The sequence below is a fragment of the Lagenorhynchus albirostris genome, chromosome 7, assembly GCF_949774975.1.
Source record: "Lagenorhynchus albirostris chromosome 7, mLagAlb1.1, whole genome shotgun sequence".
Taxonomy (NCBI): domain Eukaryota; kingdom Metazoa; phylum Chordata; class Mammalia; order Artiodactyla; family Delphinidae; genus Lagenorhynchus; species Lagenorhynchus albirostris.
Window position 1 is genome coordinate 67,541,450 of NC_083101.1, and position 13,509 is coordinate 67,554,958.

General features: G+C 40.0%; 1 protein-coding gene and 1 long non-coding RNA gene across 2 annotated transcripts in view; one reads left to right on the plus strand and one right to left on the minus strand.

The window, feature by feature from the left end:
* LOC132522910 (uncharacterized) overlaps window positions 1-12,343 on the minus strand; it is a 109,248-nt gene extending 96,905 nt beyond the window's left edge. Inside the window, exon 1 of the long non-coding RNA XR_009541374.1 lies at window positions 11,931-12,343. This is a non-coding gene — a long non-coding RNA (uncharacterized LOC132522910). The remainder of the gene's footprint in view (window positions 1-11,930) is intronic.
* Window positions 1-13,509, plus strand: part of ADAMTSL1 (ADAMTS like 1) — a 1,031,718-nt gene that overhangs the window by 542,940 nt on the left and 475,269 nt on the right. The window lies entirely within an intron of this gene.

The window sequence follows — 13,509 nt, forward strand, 5'->3', positions numbered from 1 at the left end:
ATGCTGGTTGTTACACACTAAATTGATTTCATGACTTATTAGTGAATCACTACCCCCAGTTGAAAAATAATGCTTTAACCATTCTGCAGAGGGCTGAACGTGGGATCTGATCGCTTTACATAGTTTGGCCTTAACCTTTCATGACATTTGGTGTCTTCTTTTATTGGGGCATCAATTCTCAAACTCAGTTATGGTTCATGATAGGCTCTCCTCAGCTTATTTCACAAGATTTCCAGAGCATCCTTAAAAGATAAAGACTTTATCGAGGCTTAACATACTATGAACAAGACTTGAGCCAGAATAGGCTGAATCAGTGAGGAGTATCTGTCCAATGACAATGAAAATTCTGAGTGAGTTACCAAGGCTCTACTTCCCCATGGGTGATTTTTTTTTTTTTTAATCCAGAGTCATAAAATTTCAGAGCTGGAAGAGACTTTAGCAAATCTAGTCCAGCCCTTTGATTTTATGACAAAAATATTCCCATGCCCATTCTGAGGAGTTCAGAGCATGAGTCTCGTTCCCTTATCAACAATATTATAAAAAACAGTTATTTGCTGCCATGAGCAGATATATTTTAAACAAACAGAAATTTTATGTTTTAAGAAGTAACACAGGACTAAGTTTTTTAGTATTATAGAAATAATAACTGAATTGTAGAAGCCTTACACGCTTCTGCTTGAGACAATAGTCTTGTGGGCATGGATTTTCCATTATTTAGACATTCATCAAATATTATTTGAGAATGTAGTATCTGCTTTCAAGCAGCTTATGTTATCGTGAAATATAAAATGCTTGTTTTTTATATTACAAATTATGTTATCCAGGAAATCAGACCTCATAAACAATGCGTCCTTTGTATTTCATTGGATAGACTTTATTAGTGTTTTATTGGACATATTTGCTGTAGTTTCTTGGCATGGACCTAGACCTTTTGACTTCAAGTCCTCTGTTGTACTTTGAACCCTACCTCACTAGTTATTTTATTCATTAATTCAATAAATATTTACTGACTACCTTAGCTCTGTCAAGCACTATTCTAGACCCTGAAGTTACAGAAGTGAATGGGAAAAACCAAGTCTCTGCACTCAGGGAACTTACATACCAGGAGGGCCTATGATGAGTAGAGAACCCCGCCCCCCAATCCGGCTTAGTTCATCAGACTCCTTGGGAAAGTATTGAACTATGTCAAATTAAAAAAGAAAAAATTTGATTCCCAAATCTCCAACAGAACTAAGGAGATGAATGTTTAAGAAGTTGGATTCATTGGGTTATCTAAAAAGTTGTGAGCTCATTAGCCCACATTGCTGGGTGTTTTGAAGAGCAATCCCTAAGTATGATTCTCCCCATTTGATTTTAACCCCTGCAAGAATGATACTATTAACCAGCAATAATTGACAAAGAAACAAGGATGGAAGAGAGGAATAGAAGGAATGTGGGAGGATATCAGGCTGCAGGGAGAGAAGATATCCTTATAATGCACAAGCAAGCAAGTACCATATTCCAGCTTTGCTGAGAATATTTTTGGAGTCATGACTAGACATAGTAACGAGAAAACCTTCTAATGCTCCCAACTCGAATAGAGTTGAATCTAGCAGAAGTGGGAAGACTGTTGGCACTCTCCTTCCAGAGTTGCATTGTTTTGATGTTCTGACTCAAGTCTTAAGCATGACATTTCATGATCGGCTAAGCCACGGAGCAACCACACCCTATTCTTGGCAAAAATATACATCATATTACATTACCAAGGAGAGCACAATGGAAAGTTTTTAAAGTAATAAATAAACACCGTGTCTTATTTGTAAATCTTGTCAAGATTTTCAAGGACTTGCCTAGCTCCACGGTGAAACTCCTGTTTGTTTGTTGTATAAGATGTGGCACGCAGAGTAACTGCTTCAACAACAAGCTCCTTTTCAGTTTCAACTTCTTCGGGCCTAACCGAGGGGGAACTATCCTCCTTAGTGGTAAAAGTAGATCCATGTTTTATGGCTGGAGAGAGTCCAGGGCACTCGAAGTGAAGCAGACGGTTGTGAAGAATTATTTATGGCAGATTTTGTGATGCCTGTGTCGTACTTTGATTTAATAGGGGGTAAAATGAAATCTGAAGCAGAATGAATTCAGTTTCCAAATTTTACTAGGTATACATGCAGGTTTTACACCGAGGTACCATCGCTACCCCCAGCTTCTTTTCATGGCTTTCATTCTTTGCAAAAGTAAGCTCTTCCTTGAACAGACCTGTGAAAATACTACTTTGGATCATCCTCAGAAGTCTCCAGGATAACCCTTTGAAGTCTAAACAGCAGACCTATTCGGCTATAACACACATGGTGGATGACATCCTTGTCTACGATGAGCAGACTCACGTTTCAATGGAAATCACCCTCCAAAAGAAGGAGGAATATAGAATCCTGAAGCAAATGGCACCACGGATTGCTTTTGCCAACTTTTCCTAAAAACATTATGTTGGCCTATGAGTGGTAATATTGGCCATTTAAAGGTATCATACATTGTCATTCTGCAAGGAAAATTAAATACTTGTTTCCAATCGAATTTTTAGTAAGTATAACTTTTAAAACAAGTCTTCCTATACCTCATCCTCAAAGGGAATATTGTGTTTCAAAAGAGAGTGGTATAATGAATAAGCAAAATAAATGTTAGTTCTAAGAAACATAATACACAACTGTGCAGATTTTAGTAAATATCAGAATCAAATTTTGTTAAATATCAGATTTTAACCTATATCGAAAAATATTATTATGATAAAAATATTTAATGCACATCATCTTTTTCTCTTTGATTTGGAGAGCAAACTGTATCGTTTTGGTTCTTATATCATTACTAATGGACATGTTCAGTACATCATTTTTGTCCATATATAAGGTAGAAGTAGGTGAATTTTCCTTGCCTTTTTATTAATCTACCCAACCAGTATCATTATTAAACTGGTATCCCAGAATGAAAGAAGAAATGAAATTGCATTCATTTGCAAAGCAATGAGCTACTTGTCTTAACCTGTCAAACACAGACCTCAGGACTGAGAGAAGGGAGAACTAGAACAAGATGCTGAACCACAATAATGGTCTTTGAGATAGCAGGCAGGGAAGGGAGTAGACACAAGGAAATAACATTCAACTTCCTTGGCCCATTGATTAACAGTTGGGAAATAAATGTAAAGATAAATAAATAAAATAAAAGTAAATTTATAAATGCACACATATATAAAAAGTCTCTGTGTGTTTAAGGTATACATAATATAGGTATAAATTAATACATGTGTATGTGTATAAAGTATTTAAAAAGTGCCTATTATCCATTACTCAGCTTAAGAAATTGAGTGGTACCAAAGTCTTTGAAGACTTTTGTTTAGAAATAAATTGATTCAACAAGGACTTATTGAACCCTTACTTATGTGCTCAACCCTGTACTAGATACTAGGATGTGGTGGTTAACAAGACTGGCATGGTTCCTGCCCTTATGAAGCTTACAATCTAATGAGGGAGAGAGAGACGTTAAAATTGTAATCACACAAATAAATTTAAATACAAATGAATAATAACTGTGAACTGTGATAGGTCCTATGCCAGAAGCATTGAAAACAAACAACAGGAAAAGCCAATTTAGACTGACAGATCTAAGAAGGGCTCTCTGAGGAACTTTTAAGATGAAAGTGAGGAACCCTTGGAGTTGAATCAGTAGAAGAATGAGAGGGAGAATGTTCAAGAGACAACAGGAAGAGTACAAAGGCCCTGGGAGTGCACAGGCCCTGGGAGTCCAGCCTCGTTTACATTTAAACTGAGAGAACCAAATCTAATCTACATATGTGAAAACTTAGTCCAGAGAAATACTTCCCTAATATTTGCTTTCCTTTGGAGTGAGGGTGGCATTTTTGATGTAGCTTTGGTAAAGCTTGTGCGCGCTTTATTTTCTTAACTTATAGGAAATTTAGTCATCAGGCAGGGTTCAACATATCCGTGGTCACACTGACTCCCAGTTATAAGGATTAGGAGTTCATATCAGGGCTTTCATTGGGATTGCTTTTACACAGGTAAATTAATATTTCTTTCATATTCTTTTTTCTCTTCCTTAAAAATTTTTGTTGTAGTAAATATGCATCACCTAAAATTCACCATTTTAGCCATTTTTTAAGAACACAGCCCTGTGGCATTAAGTACATCCAAATTATTGTGTGACCATCACCACCACCCATCTCCAGAATTTTTCTAACCTTCCCCAACTGAAACTCTATACCCGTTAAACATTAATTTTCCACTTCCTCCCTACCGCCAGCTCCCAGCAACCACCATTCTACTTGTCTCTGTGAATTTGACCACTCTAGGTACCTCATATAGGTGGAATCAGTCATGTCTTCAAGGTTCATCCAATATCCCATTGTATGTAAATTCTATGTATATATGTAAATGTGGTGAAAAGCACATTTCGGTTATCCATTCATCTGCCAACAGACACTTGGGCGGCTTCTACATTTTACCTGTTGTGAATAACACTGCTGTGAACATGGGTATACATATATCTGTTTGAGTCGCTGTTTTCATCTGTTTTGGGTATATATCCAGAAACAGAATTGCTGGATCGTATGGTAATTCTATGTTTAATTTTTTGAGGAATCAAACTTGTGCTTTTTTAATTCATATATTCAGCAAATGTTTATTGGACTCCTGCTGTGTGCCAGATAGCTGTGCCAAAGGTTGGGAAGAACAGACACGACACAGACATTGCTTTCAAGGCTTACAGTCTAGCTTGAGTAGTTTGTTGCTGTTGTTCTTTCTTTTAATTGTAGTGATGATTTGGAATTGATTCATTAACTTTCTCCTAGCCTTCTTGAGACCAGTAATATATTTGTACAGTGTATGGCAAGAGTGCCCTCATGACCCCAAGCTTCACTAACTTGAGGCTCTGAGCAACTGAGTCAACTAGAACCAGATGGAAATAGTACATTGTCCAGTAAATCAGGTGACTTGGGACATGGCCAACCTCTCCCCCATATGCATCGTCTGTAATAGTAGAAAATCATTTCAGCTAAGTCTAAAATTTGATGAATAGAACCTCTACAAATGAAATTGTAGTATTGTTCTATGAATTCTACTAAGATATTAAATTTGATTTGGGGGAAACTAATTTTTCCATTTGAATGGCATTATACCAATGGAAGTAACATATAAGAAAGAATAATACAGTTCGAATAAGTTTTCTTAAATAACTATAAAGTTCCTCCAAATAACTAAAGATAGCAAAATGTAAACCTTAGCAAGGGTAGAATAGGCTTGGAAAGCTTAATAAATCATCATGGTAACAAAAATGAGTTTAGTCCCCATAAGGATAAGGAAAAACAGTGTTTTCATCATCACAAAATCATTCTCGTATTCCACCATCTCCTTCAGAGCGGTGCATAGCCAGCTCCCAAACACATTGAAAAGTTGTTTAGAATAAAATTGCAGTGTAAAACAAAACAAAACAAAACGCAAGCCACTTACATGAGATTTTTTTAAATGTGAAAATCAAGGAAAAAAGATAAAACCATAGGCTGAGGAAAGATTTAGCCCCTAAGGCCAAATTTTTATTCTGAGCTTCCTAGTAGCTAAAGCAAAAATGGAAACTCAGAGAGTTACATTACTCTCATTAACAAAAAGATAAAACCTACCAGCCTGTCAAAGACATGCTTTTTGTACTTGACCAATATGTGCTGCGAATTTGCCATGGGAATTCTTTATATAATTGATCTATATAGGCAAAACTGTCCTAGATAATTTTACAAGATCTCAAGAGTATTTCACATATACACACTTCTATGTTAGCCGTTAGTCAAATCCAGGGGCATAATGTTTATTCAGAGAACTGTTAAGGCAGTTCTGAAAGAGACCAGTATGAAATGGGCCAGGCTTGTAGCTTTCTGACGGTCTAAGCTGACAGAGGACTATACTGTATAGCTTGGCCTTGTTTGATAGTTTTGCAAAGTCCTGCCCTCCATAAGTTATGTTAAAACGTACCTGTTGTATTAAACACATTCTCTCATAGAAGTCTGGAGGTAGGCAATCCAGGAGCACTGTGATATTCCAGAGTGTCGGGCTGTCAGGACCCTGTCTCTGGGGCATCACATCCACTTAAGGTTATCTCAGTCCAAGATGGCTGCTCCAGCCTTCTCATCATCATTCCAGCCACAAAAAGGAGGAAAGAGTGAAGGAGGAAATGCTCTTTGCTTTAAGCACATTACTTGGAATTGTACCCAAGACCTCCATTTCCATCTCCTTAATGAGAATGTTGTCACATACTCACACATGGCTGCAAGAGAGGCTCAGAAATGTCTCTTTTCTGGGTGGTACTGTGTATTCATTACCAAAGCAGAAAAAGAATGACAGATATTATTTAATATTTCTGCCACAAATAGCTTATTTAACATATTCTTTCCTTTAAAATAGAGGCTAGAGTTTAAAAACCAAGATGATGAGAGTGGAAGTAAATGTATATGATTACAGTAAACATTCTGCTTCAAAGCCATTCTATTTACAATACTACTGACAAGAGCGTTTCTTTTTTTTTTAATTTATATTTTATTTATTTATTTATTTTTGCCTGTGTTGGGTCTTTTTTTTTTTTTTTAACATCTTTATTGGAGTATAATTGCTTTACAGTGGTGTGTTAGTTTCTGCTTTATAACAAAGTGAATCAGTTATACATATACATATGTTCCCATATCTCTTCCCTCTTGTGTCTCCCTCCCTCCCACCCCCAGGTGGTCACAAACCACCTAGCTGATCTCCCTGTGCTATGCGACTACTTCCCACTAGCTAGCTATTTTATGTTTGGTAGTGTATATATGTCCATGCCACTCTCTCACTTTGTCACAGCTTACCCTTCCCCCTCCCCATATCCTCAAGTCCATGCTCTAGTAGGTCTGTGTCTTTATTCCTGTCCTACCCCTAGGCTCTTCATGACATTTGTTTTTCTTAGATTCCATATATATATGTGTTAGCATACGGTATTTGTTTTTCTCTTTCTGACTTACTTCACTCTGTATGACAGACTCTAGGTCCATCCACCTCACTACAAATATCTCAATTTCATTTCTTTTTAAGGCTGAGTAATATTCCATTGTATATAAGTGCCACATCTTCTTTATCCATTCGTTGCTGTGCACGGGCTTTCTCTAGTTGCGGCGAGCAGGGGCTACTCTTTGTTGTGGTGTGCGGGCTTCCCATTGCGGTGGCTTCTCTTGTTGCAGAGCACAGACTCTAGGTACTCGGGCTTCAGTAGTTGTGGCTTGCGGGCTCTAGACCGCAGGCTCAGTAGTTGTGGCGCATGGGCTTAGTTGCTCCGCGGCATGTGGGATCTTCCCGGACCAGGGCTCGAACCCATGTCCCCTGCATTGGCAGGCAGATTCTTAACTGCTGCACCACCAGGGAAGTCCCCGGCAAGAGTGTTTCTATCCCAGTCCAACTGATAGAAAGTGAGGGGGCCACAGAAGGAGAGCTGGGGCGGGGGGCAAAGGAAAGACATGTAACCAAACACCAAAACCCAAAACTAGGACTGTGTGACCATTTTGATTAGAATGTACCTCTCTAGAGCAGACCATGACAAAGCCTGCATAGTCGTGTGCCTTGGACCTTGCTGCCTCTTTATTTTGTACATCCTAGATGTGCCCCCACTGGCATTACTCCTCAGAGTATTGTCAAGTGATATGTAGCAAATTTCCCTCCTCCCGCTCTCTGGCCTTAAATGCAAACATACCTCCAGGCTAGGACTTGTGTGCCTTCCAGCTGCTCCCAAAGGCTTCTGTGATTGGCTTCCACTCTACAATCATGTCTAAGGAGGGGGGGTTTTCCCCTTTAGCCTTGGAACCCTATACTTTCCATAACTACTAGTTTCTGTGCTGGGAAACCAATATTGGATTTTAACTTCTAGGAAATGCACATGTGAAAAAGATAAATCTCTGAATTCTTTTACCTGCTTCTGCCAATCACACCTCTGATTTTCCCCTCAGGACGCCTGCATTTTAGTCATGTTTTTGTTGTTGTTGGCTTGTATTCAATTCTCTACGTTGTTATCCTTTTTTTTCTCCTTTGGCTATGCTTACCAAGTTCCATATTCCTCATGAAAGTCTTCCAAAGAAAGGCCTACCACATTTTCAAGTAGGAAAGAGAAAACATCCAGTTTTACCCACAAACCTCATGTCCTTTTCAGAAACTGAAAAAATAAACTGTATTATAAATTATTTTCAGTTAGAGGCTCTTTTTTTGTATTTCACTATATGATAGTTTTAGATATTTCTTTGACAGTATTTATCATTGTGATAGGAGATAATCTTTGTAACTTAACAGAGAAACTATGCATCTAGCTGGTGTCAGCAAGCTATATAATGGGAATAAAATTGAAGGCTGCACAATGATCTATTTTATTTTAGAGGAAGAGTTCTATGATTTTCCATAGTTTAATTGCTGTTCTGAAATTCAAGTTTTATTTCAAATGTCATCTACATTTTCCCTTAGATTTTAGAGACTATATTTTCTTTTCTTTTGTAATTCTGCTTGCTTTTCTTCCTCTTGTTTTTCTTTTTTCCTGCTACCGTATCTGTAGACATAGCATATGTTATACTGCCTGTATTAATTTAACAAATATTTATCTAATGCCCATTATGTACAAGGCTTTGTGGAGGAGCTGACATTGTCTACACCTTAAAGAATAAAAAGGATTTTTAGAGAAGGAGAGGTGGCAGGAAGGATCTTCCAGGCAGAAGGGACAGGATGAACAAATATACAGAAGTGGGAGGATTTGGAGTATTGGAGTAAATCAGGTATTTCAATTGGTCTGGAGCATGACTTTCTATTATCCTGGGACAGGAAGCAGGTCAGGGAGGTCCTTGAATGCCAGGCTGAGGAATTTGGCTTTTGCATTTTAATCCTGCTGTCTCTATATTGTCTATAAATCTGTTCACACCCCTTCACCTCTTGTCTGGCTCTGGGATAATTATTTTATCTGTAGAGGATGATGTCATGGAAATAGTACTGAACTAAGAATCAAGGGCCTTGGATTTATATATTACACTTGGGTTTAATATGTGACTATTAAAACCATAATTCAAACCTTGAAGATTAAACTGATGTCTCTCTATGTCAAGAAGGCGATGAAAGACAGTTTGTCTGTTGCCAGAATTCTCTATTTATCATACCTTGCACACAGTAGGGGCTTAATAAGTGTTTTGTTGACTCTAATTCAATAACAAGTCTGTGAGATCCATGATGTAACCCCAGCAATGTAGAGAAAGGAAGAACAAGAACCACCAGTTTGAAGATGATGAATAATTCCATCCTCCCAATGCAGTTCAGTGCTCTGTTAATCCGTTTGCTTGCTTGTTTGTTTATTTGTTTTTTCCAGGGAGGAGGGTGTCCTAGAATTAGAATCTAAATTATGATAATGATTTTATCCCAGAATTTTATTAGAATTTTCAAGCACACAGAATAGTTGAAAGACATGTACAATGGATACTCATATAGCCACCACCTAACTTGGTAAAGATTTATCGATTTCTTATTTAGCACCAAGCTCTGAGCCAGACTCTGCAAACCCCTCGCTCCACTGCCCACAACAGCCCTGCAGTCCTGAACAGTAGTCTCATCATTTAACAGCTTAAAACAAAAACCAAACAAACAAAAAAGTGGGTTCAGGGACTTTCAACAATTTATGTCCTTAGAGCCCTGCTGGTAGTAACTAGAAGAGCTGGGACCGTCTGGCTCCAAATTCTGGGTTCTTTCCCCTCCACAAAGCAGCCACTAGAGTTCTTCTCTGCTGCTGGCCAGGGTCACAGATTCTAACCAAGTCCCTACAGTGTGAGAAGCCCTGAATTAAGCCTTGTAGACAATAGGAAGAGATGTAAGCAGAGGCTCCTAGTGCTTCAGGAAGCGAGAGGTGAGTCAAATCAAATTTTAAATTTCGTCGCGCGCCTTCCATATGTAACATGCAGTGCTAGACACTTTGTAGGGGGAGATCACTGAGTATGGGATCTGAGACAATGGGACAAAGAATTTAAAAAACGTATCTTTACCCTATAAGCAGCCTGAAATAGTGGGTCAGCGTGAGTCAAGCATGGGTCTCCTGTGTCCCTGCTTTCTCTCTGTTTACTGTGTTCTCTTCGCTTGCACAGCCTTTCCCTTTTTCTTTGCATCCCTAAAAGTCTCCTTAGATCTCAAGGTCTTTTTCAATTTCTATTTTTTTCCATTTGGATTCTTATTCCTCACTGAGTCCTCAGACCAGCAATGACCTCTCCCTTCTCTGAACTACTGTGGCCCTTTGCTCTACAAAGAGGCAGTGCTGTCTAGTGGTTATGAACACAGATGACCTGGGTTCAGATCTTGGGCCTTCCCCTCTCTGGGTATGTGATCTTGACAAGTAATTTAATTCTCCATGCCTCAGTTTTCTCCTCTGTTAAAGAATCGGTCTAGGTTTCTGTAAAGACAACAGAATTTACTCTTGCTAATTTAAGCAGGAAGTGTTATAAGGTATTAGTTAACTCACAGAAAATTGGAATTGTCAGTGAAAAAGACTAGTTTGAGCTTTCTGAAGATTCTCGTGCTACTGTGCAGTTGAAGTTTACCAAGGGAGCTGCTGCCTCTTCCATAGCCAGGAGGTCACCTGCTCAGTGGAAATGCAAGGGCTGCATAGCCACACACCCCCTTCTCTGATCCAGCTAAAAAACTGCATGTCCCAGGCCTGCCTCTTGACACCCACAAAAGTAATGACTGATTAGCGTGGTTGCAGGCAAGCCACATTGCTCTGTAGCCATTTTTACAAGTACAGAGAGCAAAGCATGGTCTCTGCCTCACTTCCGCCTTCCAAATCTTAATGGGAGTGCTTCCGAGGGGCCAAATCTAAATTGCATCCATATACTCTGGTTTCTCCTCAAATTGTATAGATGTTTTGCCCTTTTAAAAAAAAACTGCATCCGGTATGCTAACTGCAAGGGAGTCTGGGGAATGTAGTTTCTAGGTTTCAGGCCTCTGCGTTTCAAGAAGGCACTGGGTGATGAATGTTGACAGCTAATCTACCTGAAATAACATCCGTATGAGGATAATGCGTACCTATTCATAGGGTTTTTGTGAGGATTACGTGAAATAATAAATAGAAAGTACTTAGAACAGTGCCTGGCATGTAGGAGACTCTCAATACATGTAGCTGTTTTCGTCAACTTCTCAGAGAGTTGTCCAGAGGAAAGTCAAACAACCTTAGATAGAGCTCCAATTTCCCACCTGCTAATAAGTAACTATGATGAACCCACTTATCAAGAAGGGCACCAGTTTCCCCATCTATAAATTGAGGATAGTAATCACTCTCTACCTGATAGAGTTTCTGTTCATATCGCGTTAGGTCACGTGTGAAAGATGATTTGAAAATGGTAACGAATGCTCCAGTTGCTTGGGTGTTAAATGGCTATTAGGTGAATCGTACAGACCCCTGCTCAAGTCCCAGCTCTGCCCCTGAGACTAGCAGTCGGCTTCCAGTAGCTTGATCTCATTCATCCTCACTCTGTTTCCTCTCTCTTTAATTTTCAGAATTAGTCAGGGGAATCAAACCACTTCCACACATGCCCGTGAGGACAGTAAGACTTGGGTGCTGCCGTATCCACCTCCTTCAAGAGGGGAGATGAGGCCCTACCCAGCTCGCCATCACTTCCCACCCCTGAGTTCTTTCCAGAAGACCCTCTGCCCTGTCTTGACCACAGTCACTGCAACTAGAGGGCCAAGCGAGAAGGCCCAGCCTCAGGAAGAGACAGGTGGCTCCGGAGTGAATGCTGTAAGGCACTCTCCCCGGGGAGAGAAATTCCGAGAGTTGAGCTCACTCTTTCCTGCCATAAAGCACGCTGAATGTTAACAGCTTGCTCCTGTCCAAGCTGGTGTTTTTTAAATTAAGTATTGTTAAATCCATACCATTTGGAATGATGCTTCAGACAGCTCTGATACTCCCTCTCTTGCTTCTGCTTTCATTTCACCTGATATATTGTGCAGGGGGCCCGTCACCAGTATTACAGCAGCTGGGGCCGCCACCACTGCTGCTGCGGCGGCTGCTGCCGGTGCTCAGACGCCGGCAGACGGCTCTCATTTAGATACCTGGAGAGGAAAAAAGGAACGTGGCCAACGCCCTGCTCAGATGCCCTAAGAGGCCCTTCCCAGGCTGCTGCAGTAGGGATCTCGATTACCTAGGCTTTTATGTTATTTTTCCTTGGCACTGAAAACGGTTTTAGAAACGACAAAGATGGGAGCCAAAGGAGTTGTAGACTAAAATAAGAGACTTTCCGTTGTCAGGTAACATATACCCACCATAAAACCTGGGTAGCCTGCCTTCTGTTCTTTTGCCTTTACTGTAAACGTCCCCCTCCAACCAGTAGGACACCACTGTCAACATCTGCATACACACACACGTATACACATACACACCTACACATACATACATATATACATATATATTTACATATATGTATATGAGATGAAAGTGATTTAGAGTCAGAAGACCCTGTTCAAAGGCCATTTCTAACCAGTGAGGCCCAAGGTAAGTCACTTAACTTTTCTGAGCCTCAGTTTCCAAATATAGAAAATTGGGTGAGTACTTAGCCAACTTCGCAAGTAGTCAGAAAAGTCGAATGAGGGCTTCCCTGGTGGCGCAGTGGTTGAGAGTCCGCCTGCCAATGCAGGGGACACGGGTTCGTGCCCCGGTCCGGGAAGATCCCACATGCCGCGGAGCGGCTGGGCCCGTGAGCCATGGCCGCTGAGCCCGCGCGTCTGGAGCCCGTGCTCCACAACGGGAGAGGCCACAACAATGAGAGGCCCGCGTACCGCAAAAAAAAAAAAAAAAAAAAAAAAGTCAAATGAGATTGTGGGTATAAAATCATTTTGTAAACTTTAAGGAGAGTGCATAAACTTTGGAAATTTATCAGAATTAACTCATCCCCCAAACTTATCCCAATCACCATAACGCAACTTGATTTTGTTCTTCTTTTTCTGAAATTACAGTCAGCAGGGAATTTGCACTGCAGGGTGTAGTGCTTGACTGTACAGTTGCTTTTCCTCATTTCTCTGGAAGGGAAACGCTACTCACAAAGGGGCCAGAAGCTTGACACATTGTGGCGGTCATCCTCTGAGCATTCAACGTATGGCTGAGGGCTTGAATTAAAAATATGCTATTCAGTGACTTCATTAAGGTGACTATCTTGCTGGATATTGACATGTTCATCAAACCTCCAAGGCAGAAATCTCTGACTCAAAATATCTAGCCAGTGCTTATTTCCAAAGCAGGAAGGAATCTAGACTAGCATAGAAGTGGCTACCGATTATTCTCTGACCATGGTAACTTGTTATCTATTCTGCTACAAATGGCACTGTATCATAATCATTCTTGCTACCCTTCCTTTTCCCACCACCTGTTCTTCCCTTCGGATCCTCCTGATGAATGATGTTTATGTGTGAAGAGGGAGGAAGTGGTATTAGATAAAATATTCCATGTTTTAGAACG